The 24,569-nt window shown below is 43.4% G+C and overlaps 34 non-coding genes across 34 annotated transcripts; all 34 read right to left on the bottom strand.

Annotated features, from left to right (window-relative positions):
• Nucleotides 1-393: 393 nt before the first annotated feature.
• On the bottom strand, nt 394-557 carry LOC128452744 (U1 spliceosomal RNA). The gene has a single exon (XR_008341231.1). It is a non-coding gene; the product is annotated as a U1 spliceosomal RNA (small nuclear RNA).
• A 556-nt stretch (nt 558-1,113) lies between these two features.
• Nucleotides 1,114-1,277, bottom strand: LOC128452763 (U1 spliceosomal RNA). The gene has a single exon (XR_008341250.1). It is a non-coding gene; the product is annotated as a U1 spliceosomal RNA (small nuclear RNA).
• A 555-nt stretch (nt 1,278-1,832) lies between these two features.
• On the bottom strand, nt 1,833-1,996 carry LOC128452620 (U1 spliceosomal RNA). The gene has a single exon (XR_008341109.1). It is a non-coding gene; the product is annotated as a U1 spliceosomal RNA (small nuclear RNA).
• A 556-nt stretch (nt 1,997-2,552) lies between these two features.
• On the bottom strand, nt 2,553-2,716 carry LOC128452762 (U1 spliceosomal RNA). Its single transcript, XR_008341249.1, has one exon. It is a non-coding gene; the product is annotated as a U1 spliceosomal RNA (small nuclear RNA).
• Nucleotides 2,717-3,271: 555 nt separating this feature from the next.
• On the bottom strand, nt 3,272-3,435 carry LOC128452609 (U1 spliceosomal RNA). Its single transcript, XR_008341098.1, has one exon. It is a non-coding gene; the product is annotated as a U1 spliceosomal RNA (small nuclear RNA).
• Nucleotides 3,436-3,991: 556 nt separating this feature from the next.
• Nucleotides 3,992-4,155, bottom strand: LOC128452761 (U1 spliceosomal RNA). Its single transcript, XR_008341248.1, has one exon. It is a non-coding gene; the product is annotated as a U1 spliceosomal RNA (small nuclear RNA).
• Nucleotides 4,156-4,710: 555 nt separating this feature from the next.
• On the bottom strand, nt 4,711-4,874 carry LOC128452597 (U1 spliceosomal RNA). Its single transcript, XR_008341087.1, has one exon. It is a non-coding gene; the product is annotated as a U1 spliceosomal RNA (small nuclear RNA).
• Nucleotides 4,875-5,430: 556 nt separating this feature from the next.
• LOC128452586 (U1 spliceosomal RNA) lies at nt 5,431-5,594 on the bottom strand. The gene has a single exon (XR_008341076.1). It is a non-coding gene; the product is annotated as a U1 spliceosomal RNA (small nuclear RNA).
• Nucleotides 5,595-6,150: 556 nt separating this feature from the next.
• LOC128452760 (U1 spliceosomal RNA) lies at nt 6,151-6,314 on the bottom strand. Its single transcript, XR_008341247.1, has one exon. It is a non-coding gene; the product is annotated as a U1 spliceosomal RNA (small nuclear RNA).
• A 555-nt stretch (nt 6,315-6,869) lies between these two features.
• LOC128452574 (U1 spliceosomal RNA) lies at nt 6,870-7,033 on the bottom strand. The gene has a single exon (XR_008341064.1). It is a non-coding gene; the product is annotated as a U1 spliceosomal RNA (small nuclear RNA).
• Nucleotides 7,034-7,589: 556 nt separating this feature from the next.
• Nucleotides 7,590-7,753, bottom strand: LOC128452641 (U1 spliceosomal RNA). Its single transcript, XR_008341130.1, has one exon. It is a non-coding gene; the product is annotated as a U1 spliceosomal RNA (small nuclear RNA).
• Nucleotides 7,754-8,308: 555 nt separating this feature from the next.
• LOC128452655 (U1 spliceosomal RNA) lies at nt 8,309-8,472 on the bottom strand. The gene has a single exon (XR_008341144.1). It is a non-coding gene; the product is annotated as a U1 spliceosomal RNA (small nuclear RNA).
• A 556-nt stretch (nt 8,473-9,028) lies between these two features.
• LOC128452197 (U1 spliceosomal RNA) lies at nt 9,029-9,192 on the bottom strand. The gene has a single exon (XR_008340701.1). It is a non-coding gene; the product is annotated as a U1 spliceosomal RNA (small nuclear RNA).
• Nucleotides 9,193-9,747: 555 nt separating this feature from the next.
• On the bottom strand, nt 9,748-9,911 carry LOC128452315 (U1 spliceosomal RNA). Its single transcript, XR_008340814.1, has one exon. It is a non-coding gene; the product is annotated as a U1 spliceosomal RNA (small nuclear RNA).
• Nucleotides 9,912-10,467: 556 nt separating this feature from the next.
• On the bottom strand, nt 10,468-10,631 carry LOC128452750 (U1 spliceosomal RNA). Its single transcript, XR_008341237.1, has one exon. It is a non-coding gene; the product is annotated as a U1 spliceosomal RNA (small nuclear RNA).
• Nucleotides 10,632-11,186: 555 nt separating this feature from the next.
• LOC128452186 (U1 spliceosomal RNA) lies at nt 11,187-11,350 on the bottom strand. The gene has a single exon (XR_008340690.1). It is a non-coding gene; the product is annotated as a U1 spliceosomal RNA (small nuclear RNA).
• Nucleotides 11,351-11,906: 556 nt separating this feature from the next.
• Nucleotides 11,907-12,070, bottom strand: LOC128452749 (U1 spliceosomal RNA). The gene has a single exon (XR_008341236.1). It is a non-coding gene; the product is annotated as a U1 spliceosomal RNA (small nuclear RNA).
• A 556-nt stretch (nt 12,071-12,626) lies between these two features.
• Nucleotides 12,627-12,790, bottom strand: LOC128452175 (U1 spliceosomal RNA). The gene has a single exon (XR_008340679.1). It is a non-coding gene; the product is annotated as a U1 spliceosomal RNA (small nuclear RNA).
• Nucleotides 12,791-13,345: 555 nt separating this feature from the next.
• Nucleotides 13,346-13,509, bottom strand: LOC128452164 (U1 spliceosomal RNA). The gene has a single exon (XR_008340668.1). It is a non-coding gene; the product is annotated as a U1 spliceosomal RNA (small nuclear RNA).
• A 556-nt stretch (nt 13,510-14,065) lies between these two features.
• Nucleotides 14,066-14,229, bottom strand: LOC128452748 (U1 spliceosomal RNA). Its single transcript, XR_008341235.1, has one exon. It is a non-coding gene; the product is annotated as a U1 spliceosomal RNA (small nuclear RNA).
• Nucleotides 14,230-14,784: 555 nt separating this feature from the next.
• Nucleotides 14,785-14,948, bottom strand: LOC128452153 (U1 spliceosomal RNA). The gene has a single exon (XR_008340657.1). It is a non-coding gene; the product is annotated as a U1 spliceosomal RNA (small nuclear RNA).
• Nucleotides 14,949-15,503: 555 nt separating this feature from the next.
• On the bottom strand, nt 15,504-15,667 carry LOC128452141 (U1 spliceosomal RNA). The gene has a single exon (XR_008340646.1). It is a non-coding gene; the product is annotated as a U1 spliceosomal RNA (small nuclear RNA).
• A 556-nt stretch (nt 15,668-16,223) lies between these two features.
• LOC128452747 (U1 spliceosomal RNA) lies at nt 16,224-16,387 on the bottom strand. Its single transcript, XR_008341234.1, has one exon. It is a non-coding gene; the product is annotated as a U1 spliceosomal RNA (small nuclear RNA).
• Nucleotides 16,388-16,943: 556 nt separating this feature from the next.
• Nucleotides 16,944-17,107, bottom strand: LOC128452130 (U1 spliceosomal RNA). Its single transcript, XR_008340635.1, has one exon. It is a non-coding gene; the product is annotated as a U1 spliceosomal RNA (small nuclear RNA).
• Nucleotides 17,108-17,662: 555 nt separating this feature from the next.
• Nucleotides 17,663-17,826, bottom strand: LOC128452118 (U1 spliceosomal RNA). The gene has a single exon (XR_008340624.1). It is a non-coding gene; the product is annotated as a U1 spliceosomal RNA (small nuclear RNA).
• Nucleotides 17,827-18,382: 556 nt separating this feature from the next.
• LOC128452746 (U1 spliceosomal RNA) lies at nt 18,383-18,546 on the bottom strand. Its single transcript, XR_008341233.1, has one exon. It is a non-coding gene; the product is annotated as a U1 spliceosomal RNA (small nuclear RNA).
• Nucleotides 18,547-19,101: 555 nt separating this feature from the next.
• On the bottom strand, nt 19,102-19,265 carry LOC128452105 (U1 spliceosomal RNA). The gene has a single exon (XR_008340612.1). It is a non-coding gene; the product is annotated as a U1 spliceosomal RNA (small nuclear RNA).
• A 556-nt stretch (nt 19,266-19,821) lies between these two features.
• On the bottom strand, nt 19,822-19,985 carry LOC128452093 (U1 spliceosomal RNA). The gene has a single exon (XR_008340601.1). It is a non-coding gene; the product is annotated as a U1 spliceosomal RNA (small nuclear RNA).
• A 555-nt stretch (nt 19,986-20,540) lies between these two features.
• LOC128452755 (U1 spliceosomal RNA) lies at nt 20,541-20,704 on the bottom strand. The gene has a single exon (XR_008341242.1). It is a non-coding gene; the product is annotated as a U1 spliceosomal RNA (small nuclear RNA).
• A 555-nt stretch (nt 20,705-21,259) lies between these two features.
• On the bottom strand, nt 21,260-21,423 carry LOC128452082 (U1 spliceosomal RNA). Its single transcript, XR_008340590.1, has one exon. It is a non-coding gene; the product is annotated as a U1 spliceosomal RNA (small nuclear RNA).
• A 556-nt stretch (nt 21,424-21,979) lies between these two features.
• Nucleotides 21,980-22,143, bottom strand: LOC128452745 (U1 spliceosomal RNA). The gene has a single exon (XR_008341232.1). It is a non-coding gene; the product is annotated as a U1 spliceosomal RNA (small nuclear RNA).
• Nucleotides 22,144-22,699: 556 nt separating this feature from the next.
• Nucleotides 22,700-22,863, bottom strand: LOC128452743 (U1 spliceosomal RNA). The gene has a single exon (XR_008341230.1). It is a non-coding gene; the product is annotated as a U1 spliceosomal RNA (small nuclear RNA).
• A 555-nt stretch (nt 22,864-23,418) lies between these two features.
• Nucleotides 23,419-23,582, bottom strand: LOC128452071 (U1 spliceosomal RNA). Its single transcript, XR_008340579.1, has one exon. It is a non-coding gene; the product is annotated as a U1 spliceosomal RNA (small nuclear RNA).
• Nucleotides 23,583-24,138: 556 nt separating this feature from the next.
• On the bottom strand, nt 24,139-24,302 carry LOC128452640 (U1 spliceosomal RNA). Its single transcript, XR_008341129.1, has one exon. It is a non-coding gene; the product is annotated as a U1 spliceosomal RNA (small nuclear RNA).
• Between the last annotated feature and the right edge of the window lie 267 nt (nt 24,303-24,569).

The raw sequence follows: 24,569 nt of genomic DNA, 5'->3' as shown, positions 1-24,569 counted from the left end.
CTAATGACTTTATCAATTTTCTTGTCTCCAGCCCTTTTATTCCCCTAGCAAAACAGAGAAAACCTCGATGAAAATCAGCCAGGTAAGCCCTGGCCATCTCTGATAAATCACCACAAAAGCCCAAAGACATAACAACTTTGTCTCAGAGACAACAGAAACTGCTATAAAGTCGGAAAAATCAGCATACAGGCAGTACAAGAATTTCTAGCAAACATTACTTATCAAAACAGTAAACTTGGAACAGGAGTGAACCCGTATATTTGCTGTAAAATTATACTTCTACCACAATCAGTGGCATTAGTGAGTGCATTGTGTCGGGAGCACAAAATATCTACAACAAAGACTATAAAATAGGCCCAGTGTCAGGCTCTTATTGCAATTGAACATAATCATCAGGGGAGAGCGCGGACGCAGTCCCCCACTACCACAAATTATGCAGTCGAGATTCCCACATTTGGGGAATTCGCAGGGGTCAGCACAACCGAAGTGCAATGGCTAAGCCTCGCCCTGGGTGAACCACCTTCATGATCATGGTTTCTCCCCTGCCAGGTAAGTATGAGTTGGACGCATTGGAGACAGGCCCTTGTTCCTTAGACACAGTTGTTTGGATCATGGTGCCTCCCATACATATTCACAGAATCCAAAGGCCTTCAGTATCACATCAAACCGTTTTGGTAAAGGAATTGTTGAAGTGAAGCAAACAATTCTGTGAAATGACATCTAATGACTTTATAAATTTTCTTGTCTCCAGAACTTTTATTCACCTAGCAAAACAGAGAAAACCTTGATGAAAATCAGCCAGGTAAGCCCTGGCCATCTCTGATAAATCACTACAAAAGCCCATAGACATAACAACTTTGTCTCAGAGACAACAGAAACTGCTCTAAAGTCGGAAAAATCAGCATACAGGCAGTACAAGAATTTCTAGCAAACATTACTTATCAAAACAGTAAACTTGGAACAGTAATGAACCTGTCTATTTGCTGTAAAATTATACTTCTACCACAATCAGTGGCATTGGTGAGTGCATTGTGTCAGGAGCACAAAATATCTACAACAAAGCCTATAAAATAGGCCCAGTGTCAGGCTCTTATTGCAATTGAACATAATGATCAGGGGAGAGCGCGGACGCAGTCCCCCACTACCACAAATTATGCAGTCGAGATTCCCACATTTGGGGAATTCGCACGGGTCAGCACAACCGAAGTGCAATGGCTGAGCCTCGTCCTGGGTGAACCACCTTCATGATCATGGTTTCTCCCCTGCCAGGTAAGTATGAGTTGGACGCATTGGAGACAGGCCCTTGTTCCTTAGACACAGTTGTTTGGCTCATGGTGCCCTCATGCATATTCACAGAATCCAAAGGCCTTCAGTATCACATCAAACCGTTTTGGTAAAGGACTTGTTGAAGTGAAGCAAACAAATCTGTGAAATGACATCTAATGACTTTATCAATTTTCTTGTCTCCAGCCCTTTTATTCCCCTAGCAAAACAGAGAAAACCTCGATGAAAATCAGCCAGGTAAGCCCTGGCCATCTCTGATAAATCACCACAAAAGCCCAAAGACATAACAACTTTGTCTCAGAGACAACAGAAACTGCTATAAAGTCGGAAAAATCAGCATACAGGCAGTACAAGAATTTCTAGCAAACATTACCTATCAAAACAGTAAACTTGGAACAGGAGTGAACCCGTATATTTGCTGTAAAATTATACTTCTACCACAATCAGTGGCATTAGTGAGTGCATTGTGTCGGGAGCACAAAATATCTACAACAAAGACTATAAAATAGGCCCAGTGTCAGGCTCTTATTGCAATTGAACATAATCATCAGGGGAGAGCGCGGACGCAGTCCCCCACTACCACAAATTATGCAGTCGAGATTCCCACATTTGGGGAATTCGCAGGGGTCAGCACAACCGAAGTGCAATGGCTGAGCCTCGCCCTGGGTGAACCACCTTCATGATCATGGTTTCTCCCCTGCCAGGTAAGTATGAGTTGGACGCATTGGAGACAGGCCCTTGTTCCTTAGACACAGTTGTTTGGATCATGGTGCCTCCCATACATATTCACAGAATCCAAAGGCCTTCAGTATCACATCAAACCGTTTTGGTAAAGGAATTGTTGAAGTGAAGCAAACAATTCTGTGAAATGACATCTAATGACTTTATAAATTTTCTTGTCTCCAGCCCTTTTATTCACCTAGCAAAACAGAGAAAACCTTGATGAAAATCAGCCAGGTAAGCCCTGGCCATCTCTGATAAATCACTACAAAAGCCCATAGACATAACAACTTTGTCTCAGAGACAACAGAAACTGCTCTAAAGTCGGAAAAATCAGCATACAGGCAGTACAAGAATTTCTAGCAAACATTACTTATCAAAACAGTAAACTTGGAACAGTAATGAACCTGTCTATTTGCTGTAAAATTATACTTCTACCACAATCAGTGGCATTGGTGAGTGCATTGTGTCAGGAGCACAAAATATCTACAACAAAGCCTATAAAATAGGCCCAGTGTCAGGCTCTTATTGCAATTGAACATAATGATCAGGGGAGAGCGCGGACGCAGTCCCCCACTACCACAAATTATGCAGTCGAGATTCCCACATTTGGGGAATTCGCACGGGTCAGCACAACCGAAGTGCAATGGCTGAGCCTCGTCCTGGGTGAACCACCTTCATGATCATGGTTTCTCCCCTGCCAGGTAAGTATGAGTTGGACGCATTGGAGACAGGCCCTTGTTCCTTAGACACAGTTGTTTGGCTCATGGTGCCCTCATGCATATTCACAGAATCCAAAGGCCTTCAGTATCACATCAAACCGTTTTGGTAAAGGACTTGTTGAAGTGAAGCAAACAAATCTGTGAAATGACATCTAATGACTTTATCAATTTTCTTGTCTCCAGCCCTTTTATTCCCCTAGCAAAACAGAGAAAACCTCGATGAAAATCAGCCAGGTAAGCCCTGGCCATCTCTGATAAATCACCACAAAAGCCCAAAGACATAACAACTTTGTCTCAGAGACAACAGAAACTGCTATAAAGTCGGAAAAATCAGCATACAGGCAGTACAAGAATTTCTAGCAAACATTACCTATCAAAACAGTAAACTTGGAACAGGAGTGAACCCGTATATTTGCTGTAAAATTATACTTCTACCACAATCAGTGGCATTAGTGAGTGCATTGTGTCGGGAGCACAAAATATCTACAACAAAGACTATAAAATAGGCCCAGTGTCAGGCTCTTATTGCAATTGAACATAATCATCAGGGGAGAGCGCGGACGCAGTCCCCCACTACCACAAATTATGCAGTCGAGATTCCCACATTTGGGGAATTCGCAGGGGTCAGCACAACCGAAGTGCAATGGCTGAGCCTCGCCCTGGGTGAACCACCTTCATGATCATGGTTTCTCCCCTGCCAGGTAAGTATGAGTTGGACGCATTGGAGACAGGCCCTTGTTCCTTAGACACAGTTGTTTGGATCATGGTGCCTCCCATGCATATTCACAGAATCCAAAGGCCTTCAGTATCACATCAAACCGTTTTGGTAAAGGACTTGTTGAAGTGAAGCAAACAAATCTGTGAAATGACATCTAATGACTTAATCGATTTTCTTGTCTCCAGCCCTTTTATTCCCCTAGCAAAACAGAGAAAACCTCTGTGAAAAGCAACCAGGTAAGCCCTGTCCGTCTCTGATAAATCACCACAAAAGCCCAAAGACCTAACAACTTTGTCTCAGAGACAACAGAAACTGCTCTAAAGTCGGAAAAATCAGCATACAGGCAGTACAAGAATTTCTAGCAAACATTACTTATCAAAACAGTAAACTTGGAACTCTAATGAACCTGTCTATTTGCTGTAAAATTATACTTCTACCACAATCAGTGGCATTGGTGAGTGCATTGTGTCAGGAGCACAAAATATCTACAACAAAGCCTATAAAATAGGCCCAGTGTCAGGCTCTTATTGCAATTGAACATAATGATCAGGGGAGAGCGCGGACGCAGTCCCCCACTACCACAAATTATGCAGTCGAGATTCCCACATTTGGGGAATTCGCACGGGTCAGCACAACCGAAGTGCAATGGCTGAGCCTCGTCCTGGGTGAACCACCTTCATGATCATGGTTTCTCCCCTGCCAGGTAAGTATGAGTTGGACGCATTGGAGACAGGCCCTTGTTCCTTAGACACAGTTGTTTGGCTCATGGTGCCCTCATGCATATTCACAGAATCCAAAGGCCTTCAGTATCACATCAAACCGTTTTGGTAAAGGACTTGTTGAAGTGAAGCAAACAAATCTGTGAAATGACATCTAATGACTTTATCAATTTTCTTGTCTCCAGCCCTTTTATTCCCCTAGCAAAACAGAGAAAACCTCGATGAAAATCAGCCAGGTAAGCCCTGGCCATCTCTGATAAATCACCACAAAAGCCCAAAGACATAACAACTTTGTCTCAGAGACAACAGAAACTGCTATAAAGTCGGAAAAATCAGCATACAGGCAGTACAAGAATTTCTAGCAAACATTACCTATCAAAACAGTAAACTTGGAACAGGAGTGAACCCGTATATTTGCTGTAAAATTATACTTCTACCACAATCAGTGGCATTAGTGAGTGCATTGTGTCGGGAGCACAAAATATCTACAACAAAGACTATAAAATAGGCCCAGTGTCAGGCTCTTATTGCAATTGAACATAATCATCAGGGGAGAGCGCGGACGCAGTCCCCCACTACCACAAATTATGCAGTCGAGATTCCCACATTTGGGGAATTCGCAGGGGTCAGCACAACCGAAGTGCAATGGCTGAGCCTCGCCCTGGGTGAACCACCTTCATGATCATGGTTTCTCCCCTGCCAGGTAAGTATCAGTTGGACGCATTGGAGACAGGCCCTTGTTCCTTAGACACAGTTGTTTGGATCATGGTGCCTCCCATGCACATTCACAGAATCCAAAGGCCTTCAGTATCACATCAAACCGTTTTGGTAAAGGACTTGTTGAAGTGAAGCAAACAAATCTGTGAAATGACATCTAATGACTTAATCGATTTTCTTGTCTCCAGCCCTTTTATTCCCCTAGCAAAACAGAGAAAACCTCTGTGAAAAGCAACCAGGTAAGCCCTGTCCGTCTCTGATAAATCACCACAAAAGCCCAAAGACATAACAACTTTGTCTCAGAGACAACAGAAACTGCTCTAAAGTCGGAAAAATCAGCATACAGGCAGTACAAGAATTTCTAGCAAACATTACTTATCAAAACAGTAAACTTGGAACAGGAGTGAACCCGTATATTTGCTGTAAAATTATACTTCTACCACAATCAGTGGCATTAGTGAGTGCATTGTGTCGGGAGCACAAAATATCTACAACAAAGACTATAAAATAGGCCCAGTGTCAGGCTCTTATTGCAATTGAACATAATCATCAGGGGAGAGCGCGGACGCAGTCCCCCACTACCACAAATTATGCAGTCGAGATTCCCACATTTGGGGAATTCGCAGGGGTCAGCACAACCGAAGTGCAATGGCTGAGCCTCGCCCTGGGTGAACCACCTTCATGATCATGGTTTCTCCCCTGCCAGGTAAGTATGAGTTGGACGCATTGGAGACAGGCCCTTGTTCCTTAGACACAGTTGTTTGGATCATGGTGCCTCCCATACATATTCACAGAATCCAAAGGCCTTCAGTATCACATCAAACCGTTTTGGTAAAGGAATTGTTGAAGTGAAGCAAACAATTCTGTGAAATGACATCTAATGACTTTATAAATTTTCTTGTCTCCAGAACTTTTATTCACCTAGCAAAACAGAGAAAACCTTGATGAAAATCAGCCAGGTAAGCCCTGGCCATCTCTGATAAATCACTACAAAAGCCCATAGACATAACAACTTTGTCTCAGAGACAACAGAAACTGCTCTAAAGTCGGAAAAATCAGCATACAGGCAGTACAAGAATTTCTAGCAAACATTACTTATCAAAACAGTAAACTTGGAACAGTAATGAACCTGTCTATTTGCTGTAAAATTATACTTCTACCACAATCAGTGGCATTGGTGAGTGCATTGTGTCAGGAGCACAAAATATCTACAACAAAGCCTATAAAATAGGCCCAGTGTCAGGCTCTTATTGCAATTGAACATAATGATCAGGGGAGAGCGCGGACGCAGTCCCCCACTACCACAAATTATGCAGTCGAGATTCCCACATTTGGGGAATTCGCACGGGTCAGCACAACCGAAGTGCAATGGCTGAGCCTCGTCCTGGGTGAACCACCTTCATGATCATGGTTTCTCCCCTGCCAGGTAAGTATGAGTTGGACGCATTGGAGACAGGCCCTTGTTCCTTAGACACAGTTGTTTGGCTCATGGTGCCCTCATGCATATTCACAGAATCCAAAGGCCTTCAGTATCACATCAAACCGTTTTGGTAAAGGACTTGTTGAAGTGAAGCAAACAAATCTGTGAAATGACATCTAATGACTTAATCGATTTTCTTGTCTCCAGCCCTTTTATTCCCCTAGCAAAACAGAGAAAACCTCTGTGAAAAGCAACCAGGTAAGCCCTGTCCGTCTCTGATAAATCACCACAAAAGCCCAAAGACCTAACAACTTTGTCTCAGAGACAACAGAAACTGCTCTAAAGTCGGAAAAATCAGCATACAGGCAGTACAAGAATTTCTAGCAAACATTACTTATCAAAACAGTAAACTTGGAACAGTAATGAACCTGTCTATTTGCTGTAAAATTATACTTCTACCACAATCAGTGGCATTGGTGAGTGCATTGTGTCAGGAGCACAAAATATCTACAACAAAGCCTATAAAATAGGCCCAGTGTCAGGCTCTTATTGCAATTGAACATAATCATCAGGGGAGAGCGCGGACGCAGTCCCCCACTACCACAAATTATGCAGTCGAGATTCCCACATTTGGGGAATTCGCAGGGGTCAGCACAACCGAAGTGCAATGGCTGAGCCTCGCCCTGGGTGAACCACCTTCATGATCATGGTTTCTCCCCTGCCAGGTAAGTATGAGTTGGACGCATTGGAGACAGGCCCTTGTTCCTTAGACACAGTTGTTTGGATCATGGTGCCTCCCATACATATTCACAGAATCCAAAGGCCTTCAGTATCACATCAAACCGTTTTGGTAAAGGAATTGTTGAAGTGAAGCAAACAATTCTGTGAAATGACATCTAATGACTTTATAAATTTTCTTGTCTCCAGAACTTTTATTCACCTAGCAAAACAGAGAAAACCTTGATGAAAATCAGCCAGGTAAGCCCTGGCCATATCTGATAAATCACTACAAAAGCCCATAGACATAACAACTTTGTCTCAGAGACAACAGAAACTGCTCTAAAGTCGGAAAAATCAGCATACAGGCAGTACAAGAATTTCTAGCAAACATTACTTATCAAAACAGTAAACTTGGAACAGTAATGAACCTGTCTATTTGCTGTAAAATTATACTTCTACCACAATCAGTGGCATTGGTGAGTGCATTGTGTCAGGAGCACAAAATATCTACAACAAAGCCTATAAAATAGGCCCAGTGTCAGGCTCTTATTGCAATTGAACATAATGATCAGGGGAGAGCGCGGACGCAGTCCCCCACTACCACAAATTATGCAGTCGAGATTCCCACATTTGGGGAATTCGCACGGGTCAGCACAACCGAAGTGCAATGGCTGAGCCTCGCCCTGGGTGAACCACCTTCATGATCATGGTTTCTCCCCTGCCAGGTAAGTATGAGTTGGACGCATTGGAGACAGGCCCTTGTTCCTTAGACACAGTTGTTTGGCTCATGGTGCCTCCCATGCATATTCACAGAATCCAAAGGCCTTCAGTATCACATCAAACCGTTTGGTAAAGGACTTGTTGAAGTGAAGCAAACAAATCTGTGAAATGACATCTAATGACTTTATCAATTTTCTTGTCTCCAGCCCTTTTATTCCCCTAGCAAAACAGAGAAAACCTCGATGAAAATCAGCCAGGTAAGCCCTGGCCATCTCTGATAAATCGACACAAAAGCCCAAAGACATAACAACTTTGTCTCAGAGACAACAGAAACTGCTGTAAAGTCGGAAAAATCAGCATACAGGCAGTACAAGAATTTCTAGCAAACATTACCTATCAAAACAGTCAACTTGGAACAGGACTGAACCCGTATATTTGCTGTAAAAATATACTTCTACCACAATCAGTGGCATTAGTGAGTGCATTGTGTCGGGAGCACAAAATATCTACAACAAAGACTATAAAATAGGCCCAGTGTCAGGCTCTTATTGCAATTGAACATAATCATCAGGGGAGAGCGCGGACGCAGTCCCCCACTACCACAAAATATGCAGTCGAGATTCCCACATTTGGGGAATTCGCAAGGGTCAGCACAACCGAGGTGCAATGGCTGAGCCTCGCCCTGGGTGAACCACCTTCATGATCATGGTTTCTCCCCTGCCAGGTAAGTATGAGTTGGACGCATTGGAGACAGGCCCTTGTTCCTTAGACACAGTTGTTTGGCTCATGGTGCCTCCCATGCATATTCACAGAATCCAAAGGCCTTCAGTATCACATCAAACCGTTTTGGTAAAGGACTTGTTGATGTGAAGCAAACAAATCTGTGAAATGACATCTAATGACTTTATAAATTTTCTTGTCTCCAGCCCTTTTATTCCCCTAGCAAAACAGAGAAAACCTCGATGAAAATCAGCCAGGTAAGCCCTGGCCATCTCTGATAAATCACCACAAAAGCCCAAAGACATAACAACTTTGTCTCAGAGACAACAGAAACTGCTGTAAAGTCGGAAAAATCAACATACAGGCAGTACAAGAATTTCTAGCAAACATTACCTATCAAAACAGTAAACTTGGAACAGGAGTGAACCCGTATATTTGCTGTAAAATTATACTTCTACCACAATCAGTGGCATTAGTGAGTGCATTGTGTCGGGAGCACAAAATATCTACAACAAAGACTATAAAATAGGCCCAGTGTCAGGCTCTTATTGCAATTGAACATAATGATCAGGGGAGAGCGCGGACGCAGTCCCCCACTACCACAAATTATGCAGTCGAGATTCCCACATTTGGGGAATTCGCAAGGGTCAGCACAACCGAAGTGCAATGGCTGAGCCTCGCCCTGGGTGAACCACCTTCATGATCATGGTTTCTCCCCTGCCAGGTAAGTATGAGTTGGACGCATTGGAGACAGGCCCTTGTTCCTTAGACACAGTTGTTTGGCTCATGGTGCCCTCATGCATATTCACAGAATCCAAAGGCCTTCAGTATCACATCAAACCGTTTTGGTAAAGGACTTGTTGAAGTGAAGCAAACAATTCTGTGAAATGACATCTAATGACTTTATAAATTTTCTTGTCTCCAGCCCTTTTATTCCCCTAGCAAAACAGAGAAAACCTCGATGAAAATCAACCAGGTAAGCCCTGGCCATCTCTGATAAATCGACACAAAAGCCCAAAGACATAACAACTTTGTCTCAGAGACAACAGAAACTGCTGTAAAGTCGGAAAAATCAGCATACAGGCAGTACAAGAATTTCTAGCAAACATTACCTATCAAAACAGTCAACTTGGAACAGGACTGAACCCGTATATTTGCTGTAAAAATATACTTCTACCACAATCAGTGGCATTACTGAGTGCATTGTGTCGGGAGCACAAAATATCTACAACAAAGACTATAAAATAGGCCCAGTGTCAGGCTCTTATTGCAATTGAACATAATGATCAGGGGAGAGCGCGGACGCAGTCCCCCACTACCACAAATTATGCAGTCGAGATTCCCACATTTGGGGAATTCGCAAGGGTCAGCGCAACCGAAGTGCAATGGCTGAGCCTCGCCCTGGGTGAACCACCTTCATGATCATGGTTTCTCCCCTGCCAGGTAAGTATGAGTTGGACGCATTGGAGACAGGCCCTTGTTCCTTAGACACAGTTGTTTGGCTCATGGTGCCTCCCATGCATATTCACAGAATCCAAAGGCCTTCAGTATCACATCAAACCGTTTTGGTAAAGGACTTGTTGAAGTGAAGCAAACAAATCTGTGAAATGACATCTAATGACTTAATCAATTTTCTTGTCTCCAGCCCTTTTATTCCCCTAGCAAAACAGAGAAAACCTCTGTGAAAAGCAACCAGGTAAGCCCTGTCCGTCTCTGATAAATCACCACAAAAGCCCAAAGACCTAACAACTTTGTCTCAGAGACAACAGAAACTGCTTTAAAGTCGGAAAAATCAGCATACAGGCAGTACAAGAATTTCTAGCAAACATTACCTATCAAAACAGTAAACTTGGAACAGGAGTGAACCCGTATATTTGCTGTAAAATTATACTTCTACCACAATCAGTGGCATTAGTGAGTGCATTGTGTCGGGAGCACAAAATATCTACAACAAAGACTATAAAATAGGTCCAGTGTCAGGCTCTTATTGCAATTGAACATAATCATCAGGGGAGAGCGCGGACGCAGTCCCCCACTACCACAAATTATGCAGTCAAGATTCCCACATTTGGGGAATTCGCACGGGTCAGCACAACCGAAGTGCAATGGCTGAGCCTCGCCCTGGGTGAACCACCTTCATGATCATGGTTTCTCCCCTGCCAGGTAAGTATGAGTTGGACGCATTGGAGACAGGCCCTTGTTCCTTAGACACAGTTGTTTGGCTCATGGTGCCCTCATGCATATTCACAGAATCCAAAGGCCTTCAGTATCACATCAAACCGTTTTGGTAAAGGACTTGTTGAAGTGAAGCAAACAAATCTGTGAAATGACATCTAATGACTTTATAAATTTTCTTGTCTCCAGCCCTTTTATTCCCCTAGCAAAACAGAGAAAACCTCGATGAAAATCAGCCAGGTAAGCCCTGGCCATCTCTGATAAATCACCACAAAAGCCCAAAGACATAACAACTTTGTCTCAGAGACAACAATAACTGCTGTAAAGTCGGAAAAATCAACATACAGGCAGTACAAGAATTTCTAGCAAACATTACCTATCAAAACAGTAAACTTGGAACAGGAGTGAACCCGTATATTTGCTGTAAAAATATACTTCTACCACAATCAGTGGCATTAGTGAGTGCATTGTGTCGGGAGCACAAAATATCTACAACAAAGACTATAAAATAGGCCCAGTGTCAGGCTCTTATTGCATTTGAACATAATGATCAGGGGAGAGCGCGGACGCAGTCCCCCACTACCACAAATTATGCAGTCGAGATTCCCACATTTGGGGAATTCGCAAGGGTCAGCACAACCGAAGTGCAATGGCTGAGCCTCGCCCTGGGTGAACCACCTTCATGATCATGGTTTCTCCCCTGCCAGGTAAGTATGAGTTGGACGCATTGGAGACAGGCCCTTGTTCCTTAGACACAGTTGTTTGGCTCATGGTGCCTCCCATGCATATTCACAGAATCCAAAGGCCTTCAGTATCACATCAAACCGTTTTGGTAAAGGACTTGTTGAAGTGAAGCAAACAAATCTGTGAAATGACATCTAATGACTTTATAAATTTTCTTGTATCCAGCCCTTTTATTCCCCTAGCAAAACAGAGAAAACCTCGGTGAAAATCAGCCAGGTAAGCCCTGGCCATCTCTGATAAATCACCACAAAAGCCCAAAGACATAACAACTTTGTCTCAGAGACAACAGAAACCGCTGTAAAGTCGGAAAAATCAGCATACAGGCAGTACAAGAATTTCTAGCAAACATTACCTATCAAAACAGTAAACTTGGAACAGGAGTGAACCCGTATATTTGCTGTAAAATTATACTTCTACCACAATCAGTGGCATTAGTGAGTGCATTGTGTCGGGAGCACAAAATATCTACAACAAAGACTATAAAATAGGCCCAGTGTCAGGCTCTTATTGCAATTGAACATAATCATCAGGGGAGAGCGCGGACGCAGTCCCCCACTACCACAAATTATGCAGTCAAGATTCCCACATTTGGGGAATTCGCACGGGTCAGCACAACCGAAGTGCAATGGCTGAGCCTCGCCCTGGGTGAACCACCTTCATGATCATGGTTTCTCCCCTGCCAGGTAAGTATGAGTTGGACGCATTGGAGACAGGCCCTTGTTCCTTAGACACAGTTGTTTGGCTCATGGTGCCTCCCATGCATATTCACAGAATCCAAAGGCCTTCAGTATCACATCAAACCGTTTTGGTAAAGGACTTGTTGAAGTGAAGCAAACAAATCTGTGAAATGACATCTAATGACTTTATCAATTTTCTTGTCTCCAGCCCTTTTATTCCCCTAGCAAAACAGAGAAAACCTCGATGAAAATCAGCCAGGTAAGCCCTGGCCATCTCTGATAAATCACCACAAAAGCCCAAAGACATAACAACTTTGTCTCAGAGACAACAGAAACTGCTGTAAAGTCGGAAAAATCAACATACAGGCAGTACAAGAATTTCTAGCAAACATTACCTATCAAAACAGTAAACTTGGAACAGGAGTGAACCCGTATATTTGCTGTAAAATTATACTTCTACCACAATCAGTGGCATTAGTGAGTGCATTGTGTCGGGAGCACAAAATATCTACAACAAAGACTATAAAATAGGCCCAGTGTCAGGCTCTTATTGCAATTGAACATAATGATCAGGGGAGAGCGCGGACGCAGTCCCCCACTACCACAAATTATGCAGTCGAGATTCCCACATTTGGGGAATTCGCAAGGGTCAGCACAACCGAAGTGCAATGGCTGAGCCTCGCCCTGGGTGAACCACCTTCATGATCATGGTTTCTCCCCTGCCAGGTAAGTATGAGTTGGACGCATTGGAGACAGGCCCTTGTTCCTTAGACACAGTTGTTTGGCTCATGGTGCCCTCATGCATATTCACAGAATCCAAAGGCCTTCAGTATCACATCAAACCGTTTTGGTAAAGGACTTGTTGAAGTGAAGCAAACAAATCTGTGAAATGACATCTAATGACTTTATCAATTTTCTTGTCTCCAGCCCTTTTATTCCCCTAGCAAAACAGAGAAAACCTCGATGAAAATCAGCCAGGTAAGCCCTGGCCATCTCTGATAAATCACCACAAAAGCCCAAAGACATAACAACTTTGTCTCAGAGACAACAGAAACTGCTGTAAAGTCGGAAAAATCAGCATACAGGCAGTACAAGAATTTCTAGCAAACATTACCTATCAAAACAGTCAACTTGGAACAGGACTGAACCCGTATATTTGCTGTAAAAATATACTTCTACCACAATCAGTGGCATTAGTGAGTGCATTGTGTCGGGAGCACAAAATATCTACAACAAAGACTATAAAATAGGCCCAGTGTCAGGCTCTTATTGCAATTGAACATAATGATCAGGGGAGAGCGCGGACGCAGTCCCCCACTACCACAAATTATGCAGTCGAGATTCCCACATTTGGGGAATTCGCAAGGGTCAGCACAACCGAAGTGCAATGGCTGAGCCTCGCCCTGGGTGAACCACCTTCATGATCATGGTTTCTCCCCTGCCAGGTAAGTATGAGTTGGACGCATTGGAGACAGGCCCTTGTTCCTTAGACACAGTTGTTTGGCTCATGGTGCCTCCCATGCATATTCACAGAATCCAAAGGCCTTCAGTATCACATCAAACCGTTTTGGTAAAGGACTTGTTGAAGTGAAGCAAACAAATCTGTGAAATGACATCTAATGACTTAATCAATTTTCTTGTCTCCAGCCCTTTTATTCCCCTAGCAAAACAGAGAAAACCTCTGTGAAAAGCAACCAGGTAAGCCCTGTCCGTCTCTGATAAATCACCACAAAAGCCCAAAGACCTAACAACTTTGTCTCAGAGACAACAGAAACTGCTTTAAAGTCGGAAAAATCAGCATACAGGCAGTACAAGAATTTCTAGCAAACATTACCTATCAAAACAGTAAACTTGGAACAGGAGTGAACCCGTATATTTGCTGTAAAATTATACTTCTACCACAATCAGTGGCATTAGTGAGTGCATTGTGTCGGGAGCACAAAATATCTACAACAAAGACTATAAAATAGGCCCAGTGTCAGGCTCTTATTGCAATTGAACATAATCATCAGGGGAGAGCGCGGACGCAGTCCCCCACTACCACAAATTATGCAGTCAAGATTCCCACATTTGGGGAATTCGCACGGGTCAGCACAACCGAAGTGCAATGGCTGAGCCTCGCCCTGGGTGAACCACCTTCATGATCATGGTTTCTCCCCTGCCAGGTAAGTATGAGTTGGACGCATTGGAGACAGGCCCTTGTTCCTTAGACACAGTTGTTTGGCTCATGGTGCCCTCATGCATATTCACAGAATCCAAAGGCCTTCAGTATCACATCAAACCGTTTTGGTAAAGGACTTGTTGAAGTGAAGCAAACAAATCTGTGAAATGACATCTAATGACTTTATCAATTTTCTTGTCTCCAGCCCTTTTATTCCCCTAGCAAAACAGAGAAAACCTCGATGAAAATCAGCCAGGTAAGCCCTGGCCATCTCTGATAAATCACCACAAAAGCCCAAAGACATAACAACTTTGTCTCAGAGACAACAATAACTGCTGTAAAGTCGGAAAAATCAACATACAGGCAGTACAAGAATTTCTAGCAAACATTACCTATCAAAACAGTAAACTTGGAACAGGAGTGAACCCGTATATTTGCTGTAAAAATATACTTCTACCACAATCAGTGGCATTAGTGAGTGCATTGTGTCGGGAGCACAAAATATCTACAACAAAGACTATAAAATAGGCCCAGTGTCAGGCTCTTATTGCATTTGAACATAATGATCAGGGGAGAGCGCGGACGCAGTCCCCCACTACCACAAATTATGCAGTCGAGATTCCCACATTTGGGGAATTCGCAAGGGTCAGCACAACCGAAGTGCAATGGCTGAGCCTCGCCCTGGGTGAACCACCTTCATGATCATGGTTTCTCCCCTGCCAGGTAAGTATGAGTTGGACGCATTGGAGACAGGCCCTTGTTCCTTAGACACAGTTGTTTGGCTCATGGTGCCCTCATGCATATTCACAGAATCCAAAGGCCTTCAGTATCACATCAAACCGTTTTGGTAAAGGACTTGTTGAAGTGAAGCAAACAAATCTGTGAAATGACATCTAATGACTTTATAAATTTTCTTGTCTCCAGCCCTTTTATTCCCCTAGCAAAACAGAGAAAACCTCGATGAAAATCAGCCAGGTAAGCCCTGGCCATCTCTGATAAATCACCACAAAAGCCCAAAGACATAACAACTTTGTCTCAGAGACAACAATAACTGCTGTAAAGTCGGAAAAATCAACATACAGGCAGTACAAGAATTTCTAGCAAACATTACCTATCAAAACAGTAAACTTGGAACAGGAGTGAACCCGTATATTTGCTGTAAAAATATACTTCTACCACAATCAGTGGCATTAGTGAGTGCATTGTGTCGGGAGCACAAAATATCTACAACAAAGACTATAAAATAGGCCCAGTGTCAGGCTCTTATTGCATTTGAACATAATGATCAGGGGAGAGCGCGGACGCAGTCCCCCACTACCACAAATTATGCAGTCGAGATTCCCACATTTGGGGAATTCGCAAGGGTCAGCACAACCGAAGTGCAATGGCTGAGCCTCGCCCTGGGTGAACCACCTTCATGATCATGGTTTCTCCCCTGCCAGGTAAGTATGAGTTGGACGCATTGGAGACAGGCCCTTGTTCCTTAGACACAGTTGTTTGGCTCATGGTGCCTCCCATGCATATTCACAGAATCCAAAGGCCTTCAGTATCACATCAAACCGTTTTGGTAAAGGACTTGTTGAAGTGAAGCAAACAAATCTGTGAAATGACATCTAATGACTTTATAAATTTTCTTGTATCCAGCCCTTTTATTCCCCTAGCAAAACAGAGAAAACCTCGGTGAAAATCAGCCAGGTAAGCCCTGGCCATCTCTGATAAATCACCACAAAAGCCCAAAGACATAACAACTTTGTCTCAGAGACAACAGAAACCGCTGTAAAGTCGGAAAAATCAGCATACAGGCAGTACAAGAATTTCTAGCAAACATTACCTATCAAAACAGTAAACTTGGAACAGGAGTGAACCCGTATATTTGCTGTAAAATTATACTTCTACCACAATCAGTGGCATTAGTGAGTGCATTGTGTCGGGAGCACAAAATATCTACAACAAAGACTATAAAATAGGCCCAGTGTCAGGCTCTTATTGCAATTGAACATAATCATCAGGGGAGAGCGCGGACGCAGTCCCCCACTACCACAAATTATGCAGTCAAGATTCCCACATTTGGGGAATTCGCACGGGTCAGCACAACCGAAGTGCAATGGCTGAGCCTCGCCCTGGGTGAACCACCTTCATGATCATGGTTTCTCCCCTGCCAGGTAAGTATGAGTTGGACGCATTGGAGACAGGCCCTTGTTCCTTAGACACAGTTGTTTGGCTCATGGTGCCTCCCATGCATATTCACAGAATCCAAAGGCCTTCAGTATCACATCAAACCGTTTTGGTAAAGGACTTGTTGAAGTGAAGCAAACAAATCTGTGAAATGACATCTAATGACTTTATCAATTTTCTTGTCTCCAGCCCTTTTATTCCCCTAGCAAAACAGAGAAAACCTCGATGAAAATCAGCCAGGTAAGCCCTGGCCATCTCTGATAAATCACCACAAAAGCCCAAAGACATAACAACTTTGTCTCAGAGACAACAGAAACTGCTGTAAAGTCGGAAAAATCAACATACAGGCAGTACAAGAATTTCTAGCAAACATTACCTATCAAAACAGTAAACTTGGAACAGGAGTGAACCCGTATATTTGCTGTAAAATTATACTTCTACCACAATCAGTGGCATTAGTGAGTGCATTGTGTCGGGAGCACAAAATATCTACAACAAAGACTATAAAATAGGCCCAGTGTCAGGCTCTTATTGCAATTGAACATAATGATCAGGGGAGAGCGCGGACGCAGTCCCCCACTACCACAAATTATGCAGTCGAGATTCCCACATTTGGGGAATTCGCAAGGGTCAGCACAACCGAAGTGCAATGGCTGAGCCTCGCCCTGGGTGAACCACCTTCATGATCATGGTTTCTCCCCTGCCAGGTAAGTATGAGTTGGACGCATTGGAGACAGGCCCTTGTTCCTTAGACACAGTTGTTTGGCTCATGGTGCCCTCATGCATATTCACAGAATCCAAAGGCCTTCAGTATCACATCAAACCGTTTTGGTAAAGGACTTGTTGAAGTGAAGCAAACAAATCTGTGAAATGACATCTAATGACTTTATCAATTTTCTTGTCTCCAGCCCTTTTATTCCCCTAGCAAAACAGAGAAAACCTCGATGAAAATCAGCCAGGTAAGCCCTGGCCATCTCTGATAAATCACCACAAAAGCCCAAAGACATAACAACTTTGTCTCAGAGACAACAGAAACTGCTGTAAAGTCGGAAAAATCAGCATACAGGCAGTACAAGAATTTCTAGCAAACATTACCTATCAAAACAGTCAACTTGGAACAGGACTGAACCCGTATATTTGCTGTAAAAATATACTTCTACCACAATCAGTGGCATTAGTGAGTGCATTGTGTCGGGAGCACAAAATATCTACAACAAAGACTATAAAATAGGCCCAGTGTCAGGCTCTTATTGCAATTGAACATAATGATCAGGGGAGAGCGCGGACGCAGTCCCCCACTACCACAAATTATGCAGTCGAGATTCCCACATTTGGGGAATTCGCAAGGGTCAGCACAACCGAAGTGCAATGGCTGAGCCTCGCCCTGGGTGAACCACCTTCATGATCATGGTTTCTCCCCTGCCAGGTAAGTATGAGTTGGACGCATTGGAGACAGGCCCTTGTTCCTTAGACACAGTTGTTTGGCTCATGGTGCCTCCCATGCATATTCACAGAATCCAAAGGCCTTCAGTATCACATCAAACCGTTTTGGTAAAGGACTTGTTGAAGTGAAGCAAACAAATCTGTGAAATGACATCTAATGACTTAATCAATTTTCTTGTCTCCAGCCCTTTTATTCCCCTAGCAAAACAGAGAAAACCTCTGTGAAAAGCAACCAGGTAAGCCCTGTCCGTCTCTGATAAATCACCACAAAAGCCCAAAGACCTAACAACTTTGTCTCAGAGACAACAGAAACTGCTTTAAAGTCGGAAAAATCAGCATACAGGCAGTACAAGAATTTCTAGCAAACATTACCTATCAAAACAGTAAACTTGGAACAGGAGTGAACCCGTATATTTGCTGTAAAATTATACTTCTACCACAATCAGTGGCATTAGTGAGTGCATTGTGTCGGGAGCACAAAATATCTACAACAAAGACTATAAAATAGGCCCAGTGTCAGGCTCTTATTGCAATTGAACATAATCATCAGGGGAGAGCGCGGACGCAGTCCCCCACTACCACAAATTATGCAGTCAAGATTCCCACATTTGGGGAATTCGCACGGGTCAGCACAACCGAAGTGCAATGGCTGAGCCTCGCCCTGGGTGAACCACCTTCATGATCATGGTTTCTCCCCTGCCAGGTAAGTATGAGTTGGACGCATTGGAGACAGGCCCTTGTTCCTTAGACACAGTTGTTTGGCTCATGGTGCCCTCATGCATATTCACAGAATCCAAAGGCCTTCAGTATCACATCAAACCGTTTTGGTAAAGGACTTGTTGAAGTGAAGCAAACAAATCTGTGAAATGACATCTAATGACTTTATCAATTTTCTTGTCTCCAGCCCTTTTATTCCCCTAGCAAAACAGAGAAAACCTCGATGAAAATCAGCCAGGTAAGCCCTGGCCATCTCTGATAAATCACCACAAAAGCCCAAAGACATAACAACTTTGTCTCAGAGACAACAATAACTGCTGTAAAGTCGGAAAAATCAACATACAGGCAGTACAAGAATTTCTAGCAAACATTACCTATCAAAACAGTAAACTTGGAACAGGAGTGAACCCGTATATTTGCTGTAAAAATATACTTCTACCACAATCAGTGGCATTAGTGAGTGCATTGTGTCGGGAGCACAAAATATCTACAACAAAGACTATAAAATAGGCCCAGTGTCAGGCTCTTATTGCATTTGAACATAATGATCAGGGGAGAGCGCGGACGCAGTCCCCCACTACCACAAATTATGCAGTCGAGATTCCCACATTTGGGGAATTCGCAAGGGTCAGCACAACCGAAGTGCAATGGCTGAGCCTCGCCCTGGGTGAACCACCTTCATGATCATGGTTTCTCCCCTGCCAGGTAAGTATGAGTTTGACGCATTGGAGACAGGCCCTTGTTCCTTAGACACAGTTGTTTGGCTCATGGTGCCTCCCATGCATATTCACAGAATCCAAAGGCCTTCAGTATCACATCAAACCGTTTTGGTAAAGGACTTGTTGAAGTGAAGCAAACAAATCTGTGAAATGACATCTAATGACTTTATAAATTTTCTTGTCTCCAGCCCTTTTATTCCCCTAGCAAAACAGAGAAAACCTCGGTGAAAATCAGCCAGGTAAGCCCTGGCCATCTCTGATAAATCACCACAAAAGCCCAAAGACATAACAACTTTGTCTCAGAGACAACAGAAACTGCTGTAAAGTCGGAAAAATCAGCATACAGGCAGTACAAGAATTTCTAGCAAACATTACCTATCAAAACAGTAAACTTGGAACAGGAGTGAACCCGTATATTTGCAGTAAAATTATACTTCTACCACAATCAGTGGCATTAGTGAGTGCATTGTGTCGGGAGCACAAAATATCTACAACAAAGACTATAAAATAGGCCCAGTGTCAGGCTCTTATTGCAATTGAACATAATGATCAGGGGAGAGCGCGGACGCAGTCCCCCACTACCACAAATTATGCAGTCGAGATTCCCACATTTGGGGAATTCGCAAGGGTCAGCACAACCGAAGTGCAATGGCTGAGCCTCGCCCTGGGTGAACCACCTTCATGATCATGGTTTCTCCCCTGCCAGGTAAGTATGAGTTGGACGCATTGGAGACAGGCCCTTGTTCCTTAGACACAGTTGTTTGGCTCATGGTGCCCTCATGCATATTCACAGAATCCAAAGGCCTTCAGTATCACATCAAACCGTTTTGGTAAAGGACTTGTTGAAGTGAAGCAAACAAATCTGTGAAATGACATCTAATGACTTTATCAATTTTCTTGTCTCCAGCCCTTTTATTCCCCTAGCAAAACAGAGAAAACCTCGATGAAAATCAGCCAGGTAAGCCCTGGCCATCTCTGATAAATCACCACAAAAGCCCAAAGACATAACAACTTTGTCTCAGAGACAACAGAAACTGCTGTAAAGTCGGAAAAATCAACATACAGGCAGTACAAGAATTTCTAGCAAACATTACCTATCAAAACAGTAAACTTGGAACAGGAGTGAACCCGTATATTTGCTGTAAAATTATACTTCTACCACAATCAGTGGCATTAGTGAGTGCATTGTGTCGGGAGCACAAAATATCTACAACAAAGACTATAAAATAGGCCCAGTGTCAGGCTCTTATTGCAATTGAACATAATGATCAGGGGATAGCGCGGACGCAGTCCCCCACTACCACAAATTATGCAGTCGAGATTCCCACATTTGGGGAATTCGCAAGGGTCAGCACAACCGAAGTGCAATGGCTGAGCCTCGCCCTGGGTGAACCACCTTCATGATCATGGTTTCTCCCCTGCCAGGTAAGTATGAGTTGGACGCATTGGAGACAGGCCCTTGTTCCTTAGACACAGTTGTTTGGCTCATGGTGCCCTCATGCATATTCACAGAATCCAAAGGCCTTCAGTATCACATCAAACCGTTTTGGTAAAGGACTTGTTGAAGTGAAGCAAACAAATCTGTGAAATGACATCTAATGACTTTATCAATTTTCTTGTCTCCAGCCCTTTTATTCCCCTAGCAAAACAGAGAAAACCTCGATGAAAATCAGCCAGGTAAGCCCTGGCCATCTCTGATAAATCACCACAAAAGCCCAAAGACATAACAACTTTGTCTCAGAGACAACAGAAACTGCTGTAAAGTCGGAAAAATCAGCATACAGGCAGTACAAGAATTTCTAGCAAACATTACCTATCAAAACAGTCAACTTGGAACAGGACTGAACCCGTATATTTGCTGTAAAAATATACTTCTACCACAATCAGTGGCATTAGTGAGTGCATTGTGTCGGGAGCACAAAATATCTACAACAAAGACTATAAAATAGGCCCAGTGTCAGGCTCTTATTGCAATTGAACATAATGATCAGGGGAGAGCGCGGACGCAGTCCCCCACTACCACAAATTATGCAGTCGAGATTCCCACATTTGGGGAATTCGCAAGGGTCAGCACAACCGAAGTGCAATGGCTGAGCCTCGCCCTGGGTGAACCACCTTCATGATCATGGTTTCTCCCCTGCCAGGTAAGTATGAGTTGGACGCATTGGAGACAGGCCCTTGTTCCTTAGACACAGTTGTTTGGCTCATGGTGCCTCCCATGCATATTCACAGAATCCAAAGGCCTTCAGTATCACATCAAACCGTTTTGGTAAAGGACTTGTTGAAGTGAAGCAAACAAATCTGTGAAATGACATCTAATGACTTAATCAATTTTCTTGTCTCCAGCCCTTTTATTCCCCTAGCAAAACAGAGAAAACCTCTGTGAAAAGCAACCAGGTAAGCCCTGTCCGTCTCTGATAAATCACCACAAAAGCCCAAAGACCTAACAACTTTGTCTCAGAGACAACAGAAACTGCTTTAAAGTCGGAAAAATCAGCATACAGGCAGTACAAGAATTTCTAGCAAACATTACCTATCAAAACAGTAAACTTGGAACAGGAGTGAACCCGTATATTTGCTGTAAAATTATACTTCTACCACAATCAGTGGCATTAGTGAGTGCATTGTGTCGGGAGCACAAAATATCTACAACAAAGACTATAAAATAGGCCCAGTGTCAGGCTCTTATTGCAATTGAACATAATCATCAGGGGAGAGCGCGGACGCAGTCCCCCACTACCACAAATTATGCAGTCAAGATTCCCACATTTGGGGAATTCGCACGGGTCAGCACAACCGAAGTGCAATGGCTGAGCCTCGCCCTGGGTGAACCACCTTCATGATCATGGTTTCTCCCCTGCCAGGTAAGTATGAGTTGGACGCATTGGAGACAGGCCCTTGTTCCTTAGACACAGTTGTTTGGCTCATGGTGCCTCCCATGCATATTCACAGAATCCAAAGGCCTTCAGTATCACATCAAACCGTTTTGGTAAAGGACTTGTTGAAGTGAAGCAAACAAATCTGTGAAATGACATCTAATGACTTTATCAATTTTCTTGTCTCCAGCCCTTTTATTCCCCTAGCAAAACAGAGAAAACCTCGATGAAAATCAGCCAGGTAAGCCCTGGCCATCTCTGATAAATCACTACAAAAGCCCATAGACATAACAACTTTGTCTCAGAGACAACAGAAACTGCTCTAAAGTCGGAAAAATCAGCATACAGGCAGTACAAGAATTTCTAGCAAACATTACTTATCAAAACAGTAAACTTGGAACAGTAATGAACCTGTCTATTTGCTGTAAAATTATACTTCTACCACAATCAGTGGCATTGGTGAGTGCATTGTGTCAGGAGCACAAAATATCTACAACAAAGCCTATAAAATAGGCCCAGTGTCAGGCTCTTATTGCAATTAAGCATAATGATCAGGGGAGAGCGCGGACGCAGTCCCCCACTACCACAAATTCTGCAGTCGAGATTCCCACATTTGGGGAATTCGCACGGGTCAGCACAACCGAAGTGCAATGGCTGAGCCTCGCCCTGGGTGAACCACCTTCATGATCATGGTTTCTCCCCTGCCAGGTAAGTATGAGTTGGACGCATTGGAGACAGGCCCTTGTTCCTTAGACACAGTTGTTTGGCTCATGGTGCCCTCATGCATATTCAAAGAATCCAAAGGCCTTCAGTATCACATCAAACCGTTTTGGTAAAGGACTTGTTGAAGTGAAGAAAACAATTCTGTGAAATGACATCTAATGACTTTATAAATTTTCTTGTCTCCAGCCCTTTTATTCCCCTAGCAAAACAGAGAAAACCTCGATGAAAATCAGCCAGGTAAGCCCTGGCCATCTCTGATAAATCACTACAAAAGCCCATAGACATAACAACTTTGTCTCAGAGACAACAGAAACTGCTCTAAAGTCGGAAAAATCAGCATACAGGCAGTACAAGAATTTCTAGCAAACATTACTTATCAAAACAGTAAACTTGGAACAGTAATGAACCTGTCTATTTGCTGTAAAATTATACTTCTACCACAATCAGTGGCATTGGTGAGTGCATTGTGTCAGGAGCACAAAATATCTACAACAAAGACTATAAAATAGGCCCAGTGTCAGGCTCTTATTGCAATTGAACATAATGATCAGGGGAGAGCGCGGACGCAGTCCCCCACTACCACAAATTATGCAGTCGAGATTCCCACATTTGGGGAATTCGCAAGGGTCAGCACAACCGAAGTGCAATGGCTGAGCCTCGCCCTGGGTGAACCACCTTCATGATCATGGTTTCTCCCCTGCCAGGTAAGTATGAGTTTGACGCATTGGAGACAGGCCCTTGTTCCTTAGACACAGTTGTTTGGCTCATGGTGCCTCCCATGCATATTCACAGAATCCAAAGGCCTTCAGTATCACATCAAACCGTTTTGGTAAAGGACTTGTTGAAGTGAAGCAAACAATTCTGTGAAATGACATCTAATGACTTTATCAATTTTCTTGTCTCCAGCCCTTTTATTCCCCTAGCAAAACAGAGAAAACCTCGATGAAAATCAGCCAGGTAAGCCCTGGCCATCTCTGATAAATCACTACAAAAGCCCATAGACATAACAACTTTGTCTCAGAGACAACAGAAACTGCTCTAAAGTCGGAAAAATCAGCATACAGGCAGTACAAGAATTTCTAGCAAACATTACTTATCAAAACAGTAAACTTGGAACAGTAATGAACCTGTCTATTTGCTGTAAAATTATACTTCTACCACAATCAGTGGCATTGGTGAGTGCATTGTGTCAGGAGCACAAAATATCTACAACAAAGCCTATAAAATAGGCCCAGTGTCAGGCTCTTATTGCAATTGAACATAATGATCAGGGGAGAGCGCGGACGCAGTCCCCCACTACCACAAATTATGCAGTCGAGATTCCCACATTTGGGGAATTCGCACGGGTCAGCACAACCGAAGTGCAATGGCTGAGCCTCGCCCTGGGTGAACCACCTTCATGATCATGGTTTCTCCCCTGCCAGGTAAGTATGAGTTGGACGCATTGGAGACAGGCCCTTGTTCCTTAGACACAGTTGTTTGGCTCATGGTGCCCTCATGCATATTCACAGAATCCAAAGGCCTTCAGTATCACATCAAACCGTTTTGGTAAAGGACTTGTTGAAGTGAAGCAAACAATTCTGTGAAATGACATCTAATGACTTTATAAATTTTCTTGTCTCCAGCCCTTTTATTCCCCTAGCAAAACAGAGAAAACCTTGATGAAAATCAGCCAGGTAAGCCCTGGCCATCTCTGATA

This window comes from Pleuronectes platessa, chromosome 11, assembly GCF_947347685.1.
Source record: "Pleuronectes platessa chromosome 11, fPlePla1.1, whole genome shotgun sequence".
Lineage (NCBI taxonomy): Eukaryota > Metazoa > Chordata > Actinopteri > Pleuronectiformes > Pleuronectidae > Pleuronectes > Pleuronectes platessa.
The sequence above is the reverse complement of the archived record's forward strand: the minus strand, read 5'-3'. Positions and strand labels throughout refer to the sequence as shown.